The following is a 15015-nucleotide window of genomic DNA, read 5'->3' as shown; positions in this document are numbered from 1 at the left end:
TATTTATTGCGAAAAGCAGAATTAAAAATTCGCATTCATCCAAAGTTATCATGTGAAGTAACAGCCGCTCGTCTGTACGTACTAATATCGCTAAGTTCCACTACGCGATCACAATTAATACTTCATATACCACCGCCACACACACACACACTAGCATATGTACAGACGAAAGTATACCTGGTAGTATCCACACGCTTACGCCGGAAAGTAGAAACACACACACACACACAGACAGACAGACAGACAGAGTGAGTGAGAGAGAGAGAGAGAGAGAGAGAGAGAATCTTGTTGTACCTTTGTATTGAATGCACCATTACTCAGAAAATCAATTAAAAAAGAGAAAGGAAAAAACGTTGTAAATGAAACTTTCAAAGATTGGTACCACTGCTGCGTGTAACACATGGAATTGTTCCATAATGATTGATTCGTAATATGATGTATATGGGTTTCTTTATGGTAGTATAAGAAAATGACTTCAAATTAACCACAAAATAAAAAGTGAAATTTATTTCTCAAATTTTGTAAAATCGATGTCGGTGGGCATTATGTGAACAGTCTACAATTACAATATATGCAAATAAATATTAATATACTTCACGTTTTCCAGTGGGTGCAAGAAAGCTTCGAATAGTGTTTGATGTCATAATCATTAGCTGATGTATATATATATATATATATATATATATATATATATATATATATATATATATATATATATATCAGTCTCTATGTGTGATGACTTATTTTTTATGCTCATAAAACTAAAACTAGAAAGAGAATGAATTATCATTAAAATTTGAACTCATTACTCTGTAATTTAGAGAAGGATAGACAGAGATAGGGCTATATCGTTAGTAAAACTGTACCTGAAAGCTAGAATGCAATGTGTTTCCTTATTATTTTTTTTCTTGCAGCAATAAAATATACCTTGCGTTTTCTCATCTGGAAGGAAATGTAAGCAATAAAAACATTTTTAAAAAATGATTGGCAGAACGAACCAATCATTAAAATTACAAAAAAAATTAATTCATTTTTCAAATTTTAATCGACTGAAAAAACTGTTTGTGAAGAAATAACATCTAGAGAGTAATAATATTTAATATTAACTTCAAACAGATTGTACAGAAGAAGTCTGAAAATCTTAAATCAATATATTTTGAAATACATGCGGCCTAAACAAATAGAAGCATATTGGAAAAATGACATTAACATCTTACCTGTATTATTATTTTTTCTCCGTAGATACTAAACTTGATATTTCCTCAAATATCACGCGTTTTATTTTACGCTTCTTCTTCTAAATAATTTTGATTATTTTTTCATGGTGATGTTGGAAAGAAGTAATTATATGTTTTTTTTTGCCCTCTACAAATTTATAAATTTCATAAGATTAAGAAACACAAACACAATACGACTATATACACTCCTCATGTTGTCACACTAACAGAAACAATTTGAGCAATCACTAACAACACAATCGCAGTATAAGTTTCCTTGTTTTGTATGCTGCCATTCATTTCAATACAAAATGAGTCCATGGGAAGTATTTGAGTAAAAGTTCAATATCTTTGAAACAATTAAAGCGAGCAAAACAAAACACAACACTCTTAATTTCGGTCCTAGCGTGAAGATTTTTAAAACGTTCTCCTTCTTTCCAATCCTCGTGAAAAGTTCTGCTTAATTTCAACATTACCGAACTAGTGAAAAGTGCCAAGATGAGGGTTCACAATCATCTTTATTTTGAAGTTTATTTGATTTTGCAGTTCTTTGAATTAAAATTTTCTTGAATCTCAATGTATATAGTTTCCCATTTTCTTACCTCTTTTTTTTTAAACGACTCTTTATTTGTTTAATATTTTTTGTTGTATTTATGTGATACAAAAATATATCCATCAAAGTATAAGAAATTCATTCGAGACTAAGACTACGCAAAATTCCACTGGATAACTACTTCTAAATTAAAGCTTCACGAACATTTTCCGAATATACCAGAGTTTCCTCTCACTGTGATTGGAAGATTCGTATTTTAGCAGCAACAGCTGCCATATTAAACCTTATCTTCACCCTTAAGACAATCCTGAACTTACAATCCATATCAAATTATATATGAAACTCTTCTTTACTCTGTACAAGTAAGACATTCGAGATAATTTGTGTTCTTAGGTACTAAGACTAAGTTAAGAACTAACGATTTAAAGAGTTATTTACTTATTTCTATTAAATATCTCTCTTCTTTAAAATGAAACTACATCAAAAAATTGTTACTTTTGTGGGCTACCCCGTAGCCTCATGGCTACAACGCTCGCCTTTGGCACGTCCAGTTTCGGGTTCAAACCGTGCTGGAAATTCAATGTCTCGGATTCAAACCGATAGTGATTTGGATGTTACTTTATTCTATAGGTCTTTTCTCTCCCTCCTGAAGTGGGACGCCAAACCCCATAATAAGCAATGGCTACTTTTGAATTACTGTAATGTGAAGCAGAGAAAAGAAAACAGGCAAAATTGCGCTGGCTACAAAATCCGAATGAAATAACTACACAAAATTTCGCAGATATCAGGGGGAAACTTCCAAAACTTTTAGAACAAAGAAACGCGATTTTCTGAAAGCTAAAATTAAGGAACATGAAGATAATAGTAAAAATAAAAACATCCGGGATATGTATAACGGAATCAACGAATTTAAGTAAGGCTATCAACCTCGTGCTTATATATTAATAAAATCTGACGGTACAGTTCTCACTGACACGGATAGCATCTTAAATAGATGGACAGATTTCTTTGACAATTTGCTTAACACGCAACCAAAAACTATTGTGCGTGGAGAAAAGGAGATACACACCGCAGAACCGTATATTCCAGAACCCAACCGAATAGAAGTTGAAACCGTTATAAATAAATTAAAGAAACATAAAGCTCCGTGTGTAGATGAAATTCCGGCTGAATTAACTTTAGCTGGAGGCCATAAATTGTGGAACAAGATACATAAACTCATGCTCCTTACCTGGAATAAGAAAGAATTGCCACAAGAGTGGAAAGAATCAATCATTGTTCCAATTCACAAGAAAGGTGACAAAACTGACTGGAATAATTATCTAGGTATTTCCCTTCTGTCAACATCCTATAAAATCCTTTCAAATATTCTATTAGCAAGACAGCCCCCACACGCAGATGAAATTATTTGAGATTATCAGTGCGGATTTAGACGAAATCGATCAACTATCGACCAAATATTTACCATTCGCCAAACACTCGAAAAAAGTGGGAATACAATACCCCGTTAAATCAACCATTTATTGATTTTAGAAAGGCGTACGACTCGGTTAGGAGAGAAACATTATACAACGTTCTTAAAAACTAGAAATACCGAGAAAGCTAATTAGATTAATTAAGATATATCTAAATGAATCCCAAAGTTAAGTCCGGGTAGGAAAATTTTTGTCCACGAACTTTCACGTCGAAAGTGGCCTGAAACAAGGAGATGCGTTATCGCCATTATTATTTAACTTCGTTCTGGAATACGCTATAAGGAAAATCAAAGATAGCAACCAGGGCTTACAGTTGAACGGTATTCACCAGGTTATGGCATATGCGGATGATGGAAATTTGATAGGGGATGATAGGAGAACAATAGAAAGAAATGCAGAGATCTTATTAAACGCTTCCAGGGACATGGGATTAGAAGTAAATGCAAAGAAATCTAAGCACATGGAAGTGCGCCGGGACCGTAATACAGCAAATTATGGATGCGTTAAAATATTAAATAAAACTTTTGATAAAGTGGATAGTTTCAAATATCTAGGATCAATATTAACAGAGGAAAATCATATTCACGAAGAAATTTAATGTCAACTAAAATCTGGGAATTCGTGTTACTATTCGGTTCAAAATCTCTTGCGTCGCGAATTATGTCGAGGAATTTGAAGCTTAAAATCTACAAAACGATAATCATGCCTGTTGTTTTGTATGGCTGCGAAACATGGTCACTTACTCTGAGGGAAGAACATAGACTGAAAGTATTTAAGAACAAGATCCTGAGACGAATATTCGGACCCAAGAGGAACGGGAATGGGGCATGGCGGAAACTTAATAACGAGGAACTACATAATTTATATGATTTACCCAACTTTGTTAGGGTCGTCAAGTCAAGGAGGCTTGGGTGGCGGGTCATGTAGCTAGAATGGAAGAAAATAGAAACGCTTTCAAAGTCTTGACTTGAAGACTAATCGGAAAACGACCATTAGGAAGACCTAGGCGCAGATGGGAGGACAATATTAAGATGGATCTCGCAGAGATTAGAATACAAAGAAGAAACTGGATGCAGTTAGCTAAGAATAGAAGTCAGTGGAGAGCTTTTGTGAACGCGGCATTGAACCTCCGGGTTCCATAGGCCGTAGTTAGTTAGTTAGTTAGTAATGTGAAGTTTAGACGCTGCTGACTTGTTTAAATATTTTAACCTATGGTTTATTAGTTCCTAAAGAACTCTATATTGTTTGTAAGTGTGCCGTCCCATACATTCTTGCAGAGAAAAAGCAGGACAAAAATGTGATTTTGGGCAAGTTGAGAGACGTTGTTCGGCAAGTTCCATTTATACAAGGAAAGAATCCCATCCCTGAGAACTGGATTTAGACCAAACTTTCCGATATTTAGACATCACTGAGATCGGTGATTTTGATCTTTTGATTTGCTTTTCCTTTGTTGTGAACTTAGTGTTCTCGGAATTTCACTTTTCACAGGAATTTACTATATAGGAAAAATTATTTTAAATTTCATATCTAGATTATTTTACTGTATAGTAAAATATTATGTTTTATTCCTGTAAAAAATTAACTTCCGACACCCCAAGTCCGTAAAGAAGCAAAAGAGAATAGAACGATTATCACCAAAACTCTTAGTGATGTTGAAGTGCGTATATCACAAAGTTTGATCCTAATCCAGATCCCAGGATTGGCATTTTTTCTTTGTAAGTCAGGGCTCTAAATCTTCTTAATAAATATAGAGGGAGTGAGGGAAGTTGACTTTAAAATTGCCTGTAATAGCAAAAAAGCAAAATTTCACCCTTTTGGAGACTTTGGTGGGGGAGAAATTTCCCTAACCCTCTTGTTATTTCCCACCCTGTTTTAAGTCAAAGGTCAAATTTCAAATTAGTAAAGCATTATAAACATTACCTTCCAATAACTTTCAGCGTATAATTGAAAATTATGTTTCTCTTATAAGTGCAACTATTACCTCCGTTTAATCAGCTGCATTTTTTGTTTACATACCAGAAGATTGCAATGTATTCCTTTACAAACTAGTAACTTTTGATGTTTGGCTTACGCCTGATTATCTGCATGAACATTTGATTATTTCACTTCTTTTCTACTGAAGATTGGCAATATTTATAAAATGATTTTAACATAAGTATATAATAATTTATCCCAAGTAAAGATTAAGTGAATTGAACTTATATTTAGTTTAAAGATAGCTTAAAAATGATACCTACCTATTGCAAGTTGTTTAACAAATAGTCAAGTCACTGCTACACTACAATTCCTCACATTCTTCTGTGCATGTTCAGAAACAAGTGACGGTCAAATTTCAATTACAACCATGACAACTCACAATAAAACAAGAGTAAATAAAATTCAGAGAAGGAAATTTTCTTATTCCGTTATCATTTGACATAAAACGTAGCCAACATTCCACAAAAATAAGTATCCCCTTTGAACACAAAATCAAAGTGTTCTACAGACGCCCTGTTTCTTCTCTTTCCACCCCCTCTCTTCATGTACAATATACACAAAACAAAATCATACACCTGTGTGATTATTAGAGCGAAGAAGTTGTGACCACCTGCTGAGGGTTGCTGTCTTTTCAAACTTTGTCATATGACCGAAAGCCAATGACTCACAGCAAAGGAATATTTTTAGTAGCAATTCTAAAAGGGACAAGAAGTAAACTCTTCGTCCGCAGATTAAGGTAAAATTATGTTGCTTCTGAACACAAATGTATCTTTGCCGACAGAATAACCATAAATTATGTTTCTCCTGCAGCGAGGTCATTAAGCAGTAAAAAAAGTGAATCATACGCTCAAAGTAATGTTATCTATTCAAAGAACCGTACCGCTTAATTAAGCAAATACCTTAAATTTGGATAATAAAAGTAATCTTAATTTAGCATTCTAAAGTACATTTAGAAATGCAACTTCTTGCAACATTTTAATCAATAATCGAATTAAACTTACAAACGAAAGGGAGATGCTTATTTATTGTCGCTATAAACGTAGAAGGCGAAAATTTATCCCAAATAGGGATGTTGTTCATTCTTTTATTTATCCATGGCTTACATTATTGGTCAGAGACCAGTACACACAACTTGTCAAGTAATATAAAGACATTTTAATATAATTGATATTACATTAATTTACAAACTATCACGTAAGTATTAGTTTATATCATAATACATTTTGCTACACAAAAAATTGAATAGTTCATTTTTGAATTTCAGTATGCTTTTGATATCCTTCAAGTAAACTGGGAATTTATGAAACAAGTTAGCGGACATAGGAAGGACACTTCTTTTGGTGCGCGCACAGTTTTAGTATTCTGTGAATATGTTACTCTTTTGCCGTGTCTTGTATGAATGTACATCGTTAACATGAAGAAAACTACTTTCATTTCTCTTTACATATATGATACTTCTGTATATGTACAGACAAGGCACAGTTAAAATTTTATTTGACTGAAAGATCCTTTTGCATGAGGCCGTTGGTGATAGACTTAAAATAAAACTTATTGTTTTTCTCTGTGGACGAAAAGAAGTAACAATGAAATAGGAAGTTCCCCAGAAAATTATTTCATAATTTAACAAGAATTGAAATTTACCAGAGTACAATAACAGCAAAGTTTATTTTGACACTGAACCACGTAGTCTATAAATCACAAAACAGATACGGCTTAATTTGCTATTTAGCTCAGTAATATGTGTATCCTATGAAGCCTGTTTCTTATTTTACAAATAAAAATTTAGTGAAATTTGAATAGTCTACAATAGTTGAATTTATCATAATTGGAGATACTGTTCGAGGCGTAGATGAGTAATGAAAATTTAGTGCTTTTGTTCCCTTTGCATTTATCAGCAGTTGAGTCTGAGATATCGATTTTATCAAACGTTCCACAGTTTAATTTACTTTTTATTTCAATTAAATAGTCCGCTGTTACAAGGACATTTACATCATCAGCATATAGTACAATATGTTGGTGATACATATATTTAACAAGATCATTTATGTAAAATAAAAAAAAAAGAATTGGCCCAAGAATTTAGCCTTGAGGAACACTAGCAGAGATAGTAGCAGTTTTGGAAGAAAATGCGACTTGCTTATTGTTAATTATTTTTTGTTTTTTTTTTACTACTTTTTTTCTGTTTGTCAGGTACGAGCGATACCATTCACTTACTATACCCCTAACACCATATTTCTGGAGTTTTGCCACTAGAAGAAAATGCTGGCAACTGTCGAATGGCTTGGAGAAATCAAGAAATAAACCTACTGCATATTTTCCCATATCAGATACTGTATAAACCTTCTTGATAAAGTTAAACAACGATGGATCAATTGACTAGATTTTTTGGAATCCATGTTGAGAAGACGAGATTAAGTTATGGCAGGATATAAAATATATCAAGCGCAATAACATTAGGGATTCAAAAAATCTTCGAAAAAACATACAAAATAGAAACAGACTTGTATGTTTGAACATCGTAAATATTTCCTTTTTTGTGCAAAGGTATAACTTTTGCAGTCTTCAATCTGTCGGGAAAAATGCCTGATTCAAACGATTCTATCACTATTAAATGCTCACCTTTTTTATAATTAGGGATTGGGCTTCGTCTATACCTGCAGAAGTGGTACTGTTAGAAAAGTAAGTGTTATAATTTTATACTAGTATTCTTCTATATTGTGTATTACGAATAGCTCTTTTGTATTGTAAGTTAATTTACCTAAGAAAACAATATCTGGCAACTCTGGTTCAAGTATGGCGACGTCCTTGAACGTGATAAGCGAGCACTAAAGCAGAGAACCCGATTCGCTTTGTTGAAACGAATATCTGTCAGTTGGCCCCAAGAACCTTTATAGGTAATGGCTCCTTGACCTTTCGGTTGTGTTATCACAAGGAAAGAAAGTAAAGGACCATGGGAAGTGCATTAAAACTTAGACTGAAAGGACAAGAAAACTGTTATACATGGAAATTCAAACTATTGTTATTTTGAGACAGAAGACTACCTTGATATAGTGCAAGGGGAAGAAATGAAACCGGTGAATACAGACAACGAAGAAGCGTACTAGAAGGAACTTTGTGAAAGGTTGAAGAAAGATAGCAAAGCACAAGAACTTTTACTTACATCAGTTGAAGAAAATGTAATAACTCATCTTTAAAGCTGTACCAGTGGACATGAAATGTGGACCAAATTGCTTGCTGTATATGAAAAACAATCAGAAGTGAGTTTCCACCTTCTCCAGCAACAGATCTTCTTTGCAAAATTAGAGAACGAAAATATCGCCGATTTCGTGTCAAGACTGCAAGAAATAGTTATGCGAATGAAAGCAATTTGTGAATCTTCTTGTCACTGCCAGAAAAGTACCGGTATTTTGTATCTGCTTGGGAGCCTGTGCCATCAGATCAACAAACTCTGAATGATTTAATTTCACGTTTGTCAATTGAAGAGGAACGCTGCAAGTCAACTGCTGCTTCAAATACTGGTGCGAGTAGTGCTTTTGTGGGGAAAGTGAATCAGGGGAAGAAAGCAGAAAATAACTTCAAAGGTACAAGCTGTTATGGGTGTAATCGTTTTGGACATTTAAGAAAACTGTCCTGAAAACAAAACAGAAAAGTCCAAAGAAAAATGTTTTTGTTATTGCAAAAAACCAAATCATGTAATCAAAGATTGTAAGTTGAGACTTAAGTTGAGACTTGAAAAGGAAAAAAAGTACAAAAGCCTTCATCAGTAATGCGTTTTACAGTGAAGTGGTTAATAATCAAGATTAGTTTTGTGACAGTGTGGCAACTGACCATATGTGCTGTAACAGAAGTCTGTTTGCGGATTACAAAGAACCTTACAACGTAAAGGAAGTGAAAATCGGAGATGGTACATCAATATTAGCGGTTGGGAAACGAACTATAAAAGTGAGTGCTTTTAATGGAATCAACTGGGTTGATTGAACCATCGAAAATGTGGTTTTTGTTCCAAGTTTGAAACTAAACCTATTCTTTGTGTTTTCAGTTCTACATAAGGGGTTTAAGTTGATCTCTGATGACCAGTTATGTAAATTTGAAAAATCGGGCAGAGTGTGTTGCATTGCAATGAGACGTGGAAATCTGTTTAAAATGCAGTTTAAAGTAAAGTGTAACAGTTTTGAATGTGTTAATGCAAGTCAAGGTGTAAATCAAAAAGAAACATTGCAGATGTGGGATGAAAAATTAGGTCACCAAAATGACAAGCAGGTGGTTAAAATTTTCAAAAATGTGGGGCTGAGTTTTGTGATGTAGATTACTTTTGTGAAGCATGTGTAAAAGGAAAACAGCTTAAAATGTCCTGCGCCAAAAGTGAAACAATCACAACAAGGGTGGGGGAAATAGTTCATGCAGATTTGTGTGGACCAATGGAAGAGGAATCTCTTGGTGGTTCAAGATATTTTCTTCTGTTCAAAGATGATCTATCCCACTATCGAACAGTATATTTTATCAAAAGCAGGAATCAAGTGAAACAATTTTTAGGACTTTTTCTGAATAAAATTGAAAATGAATCCGGGCAAAAGTAAAGATTTTAGGAACAGATAACGGGTTAGAATATTTGAACCATGAAGTGCAAGAAATTTTACCCTCGCATGGAATATTTCAGCAAAGAAGTGTAGCTTATGCACCCGAGCAAAATGGTAAGGCGGAAAGAGAGATGCACACAATTGTGGAGTCAGCGAGAACTGTGTTGTGTGCAAAATCCTTAAATAAGGATCTGTGGACTGAAGTTGTAAATGGTGCTGTGTATATTTTAAATATAAAAGGAACTTCACAGGAAACAGGAAAGACACCAGCTGAAGTATGGTTCAATAAAGAAATATCAGTAAAGGATCTGTCTCGTTTTAGTGTTTTCGGAACTGAAGCATGGACATATATACCCAAAAGCAAGAGAGAAAAGTGGGATGAAAAAATGAAAAAGGAATTTTCGTTGGATATGACTTACATTGTAAGGGTTGCCGTATCTACTTCCCTAAAACAAAAAAGGCCGAGATTGCCAGAGATGTTATTTTTAATAATGAGACTTGTGAAATACAGTCAGATTGAGAAGACAAAAAGTGGAGTAAAATCAGATTTCAAGAGAAGGAGAATAAAGAGTTACAAGAAACGATTCGCTTTCAATCCCTGGAAACAGATGAAACCTTTAGTGACTCAGGAAATGAAGACTCGTCAGATGAAGAAAATAATTAGACTCAAGAGGAATCAAAAGACCAGTGTTGAGAGAAAGAAATCAAATAAGGAAACCAGTAAGATGAGACCTTTAGTGACTCAGGAAGTGAAGACTCGTCAGATGAAGAAAATAATGAGACTCAAGAGGAATCAAAAGACCAGTGTTGAGAGACAGAAATCAAATAAGGAAACCAGTAAGATGAGACCTTTAGTGACTCAGGAAGTGAAGATTCATCAGATGAAGAAAATAATGAGACTCAAGAGGAATCAAAAGACCAGTGTTGAGAGACAGAAATCAAATAAGGAAACCAGTAAGATGAGACCTTTAGTGACTCAGGAAGTGAAGATTCATCAGATGAAGAAAATAATGAGACTCAAGAGGAATCAAAAGACCAGTGTTGAGAGAGAAATCAAATAAGGAAACCAGTAAGATGAGACCTTTAGTGACTCAGGAAGTGAAGATTCATCAGATGAAGAAAATAATGAGACTCAAGAGGAATCAAAAGACCAGTGTTGAGAGACAGAAATCAAATAAGGAAACCAGTAAGATGAGACCTTTAGTGACTCAGGAAGTGAAGATTCATCAGATGAAGAAAATAATGAGACTCAAGAGGAATCAAAAGACCAGTGTTGAGAGAGAAATCAAATAAGGAAACCAGTAAGATGAGACCTTTAGTGACTCAGGAAGTGAAGATTCATCAGATGAAGAAAATAATGAGACTCAAGAGGAATCAAAAGACCAGTGTTGAGAGACAGAAATCAAACAAGGAAACCAGTAAGATGAGACCTTTAGTGACTCAGGAAGTGAAGACTCGTCAGATGAAGAAAATAATGAGACTCAAGAGGAATCAAAAGACCAGTGTTGAGAGAGAAATCAAATAAGGAAACCAGTAAGATGAGACCTTTAGTGACTCAGGAAGTGAAGATTCATCAGATGAAGAAAATAATGAGACTCAAGAGGAATCAAAAGACCAGTGCTGAGAGAGAAATCAAATAAGGAAACCAGTAAGATGAGACCTTTAGTGACTCAGGAAGTGAAGACTCGTCAGATGAAGAAAATAATGAGACTCAAGAGGAATCAAAAGACCAGTGTTGAGAGACAGAAATCAAATAAGGAAACCAGTAAGATGAGACCTTTAGTGACTCAGGAAGTGAAGATTCATCAGATGAAGAAAATAATGAGACTCAAGAGGAATCAAAAGACCAGTGTTGAGAGAGAAATCAAATAAGGAAACCAGTAAGATGAGACCTTTAGTGACTCAGGAAGTGAAGATTCATCAGATGAAGAAAATAATGAGACTCAAGAGGAATCAAAAGACCAGTGTTGAGAGACAGAAATCAAATAAGGAAACCAGTAAGATGAGACCTTTAGTGACTCAGGAAGTGAAAATTCATCAGATGAAGAAAATAATGAGACTCAAGAGGAATCAAAAGACCAGTGTTGAGAGAGAAATCAAATGAGGAAACCAGTAAGATGAGACCTTCAGTGACTCAGGAAGTGAAGACTCGTCAGATGAAGAAAATAATGAGACTCAAGAGGAATCAAAAGACCAGTGTTGAGAGACAGAAATCAAACAAGGAAACCAGTAAGATGAGACCTTTAGTGACTCAGGAAGTGAAGATTCATCAGATGAAGAAAATAATGAGACTCAAGAGGAATCAAAAGACCAGTGTTGAGAGAGAAATCAAATAAGGAAACCAGTAAGATGAGACCTTTAGTGACTCAGGAAGTGAAGATTCATCAGATGAAGAAAATAATGAGACTCAAGAGGAATCAAAAGACTTGTGTTGAGAGAGAAATCAAATAAGGAAACCAGTAAGATGAGACCTTTAGTGACTCAGGAAGTGAAGACTCGTCAGATGAAGAAAATAATGAGACTCAAGAGGAATCAAAAGACCCGTGTTGAGAGACAGAAATCAAACAAGGAAGCCAGTAAGATGAGACCTTTAGTGACTCAGGAAGTGAAGACTCGTCAGATGAAGAAAATAATGAGACTTAAGAGGAATCAAAAGACCAGTGTTGAGAGACAGAAATCAAATAAGGAAACCAGCAAGATTTGATGGTTTTTTACTGCTAAGTGAAAGTGATAAAAAGGTACCGAATACGTATCAGAAGGCCATGATTGATGGAAACGCAAAAAGGTTTCAAGAGAGGGAGAATGAAGAGTTAGAAGAAACGGTTCGCTTTCAACCCCTGGAAACAGATGAGACCTTTAGTGACTCAGGAAGTGAAGATTCATCAGATGAAGAAAATAATGAGACTCAAGAGGAATCAAAAGGACCAGTGTTGAGAGACAGAAATCAAATAAGGAAACCAGCAAGATTTGATGGTTTTGTACTGCTAAGTGAAAGTGATAAAAAGGTACCGAATACGTATCAGAAGGCCATGATTGATGGAAACGCAAAAAGGTTTCAAGAGAGGGAGAATGAAGAGTTAGAAGAAACGGTTCGCTTTCAACCCCTGGAAACAGATGAGACCTTTAGTGACTCAGGAAGTGAAGATTCATCAGATGAAGAAAATAATGAGACTCAAGAGGAATCAAAAGGACCAGTGTTGAGAGACAGAAATCAAATAAGGAAACCAGCAAGATTTGATGGTTTTGTACTGCTAAGTGAAAGTGATAAAAAGGTACCGAATACGTATCAGAAGGCCATGATTGATGGAAACGCAAAAAGGTTTCAAGAGAGGGAGAATGAAGAGTTAGAAGAAACGGTTCGCTTTCAACCCCTGGAAACAGATGAGACCTTTAGTGACTCAGGAAGTGAAGATTCATCAGATGAAGAAAATAATGAGACTCAAGAGGAATCAAAAGGACCAGTGTTGAGAGACAGAAATCAAATAAGGAAACCAGCAAGATTTGATGGTTTTGTACTGCTAAGTGAAAGTGATAAAAAGGTACCGAATACGTATCAGAAGGCCATGATTGATGGAAACGCAAAAAGGTTTCAAGAGAGGGAGAATGAAGAGTTAGAAGAAACGGTTCCCTTTCAACCCCTGGAAACAGATGAGACCTTTAGTGACTCAGGAAGTGAAGATTCATCAGATGAAGAAAATAATGAGACTCAAGAGGAATCAAAAGACCAGTGTTGAGAGAGAAATCAAATAAGGAAACCAGCAAGATTTGATGGTTTTGTACTGCTAAGTGAAAGTGATAAAAAGGTACCGAATACGTATCAGGAGGCCATGATTGATGGAAACGCAAAAAGGTGGAAAGCAGCCATAAAAAATGAGTTGGACGCTTTGAAACAAAATGAATTGTGGACTGTAGTAGATAAATCATAAGCAAAATATCATAATACTGTGGACTCAAAATGAATATTTAGAGTGAAAGAAAGTTACAGTAGTGATGGCAAAAAGTATAAAGGAAGGTTAGTGGTAAGAGGTTTGAAGCAAACACAAGAAGTATGTGATTATTGAGAGATATATTCCCCAGTAGCCATGTTAACAGCATTTATAATATTGCTAGCCATTGCAGTTCAAGAAAATCTTGAAATATGTCAAATGGATGTAAAGAACGCATTCATAAAAGGAGATATTGACCCATTTGGAGCCAGCGTCTTATTTTTAGGACACTTGATATCTTATTTTTTATAACAAAGAAGAATAAAGTTTTCGAGTTCTGCTAATTACAGGGAACAATTGGAGACCTGTCCTAATTCACTGTAATTTTTTGATATATTTTTCCTTTCCCTCAGTAAAAAAAGGATACTTAAATTTACCCGTGTAAGTTTCTTTATTTGGGTATGATTCGGGTAACGTTACTTTTTGTTTTTAATGGAAGCAATGCATTTGGTTTATATGTATTAGTAGCAATAGGTATGCGGCAATCACGCTATGGGAAAGTTGTTTTAGTTTTGTTCTAACTTTCAGTGCTATAGATGTTGAAACATTAGTGTCATATAAATAGGACGCTGGTCCAAAGCAATATATTACCAAGTAATAAAAGGGAATATATAGATAGACCAACGCCCTTGATTTTTTCGAGTTCTTACGCTTATCATTCATTCTTCAACGCTTGATAACGTCAATTGTTTGCTTTTGTCAATTGAATGCAATTTATATCTAAGCTTTAGTATAGTTACAGTAGAGAAGTAAATGGAAGAGACAGAACATTGCTTTATAATAATGTTCAAATTTGGAGAGAAATGGACGCATCATACACAAAGCTTGCCCAAGTTGGTGTACAAACTGACAGAAACTTGAGCAAACTGAAAGAGAAATGTTGTAAACAAATCACCTACAGAGATATTCTATTGTATTTTCAACAGTGACACAATGGAGACAAACAGGTCGGTATGGTGCGGAGATAAAGAATGATCATTTTCTCTTGTGTGATTATAAAACTTGTTATAAAAAATTGATATCTGCTATGGAAATGATATGAAGATAAAGGAGAGTGCTAGAGACAATATTCATAATGATAGAGAATATTTTTCTTCAGATTCCAGAGTGGTTCTCAATATACCAGATGATCCGAAAAGTCATGTTCTATATTTGAGAATTTCTTCGCAAGTAGAGATCTGCTAATTCATCTTCGTGAATTGGAATTCAGAACAACCCGTACTCTGCAAA

Source organism: Thermobia domestica, chromosome 18, assembly GCF_964235325.1.
Source record: "Thermobia domestica chromosome 18, izTheDome1.hap1.1, whole genome shotgun sequence".
Lineage (NCBI taxonomy): Eukaryota > Metazoa > Arthropoda > Insecta > Zygentoma > Lepismatidae > Thermobia > Thermobia domestica.
This window is presented reverse-complemented; position numbering follows the sequence as displayed.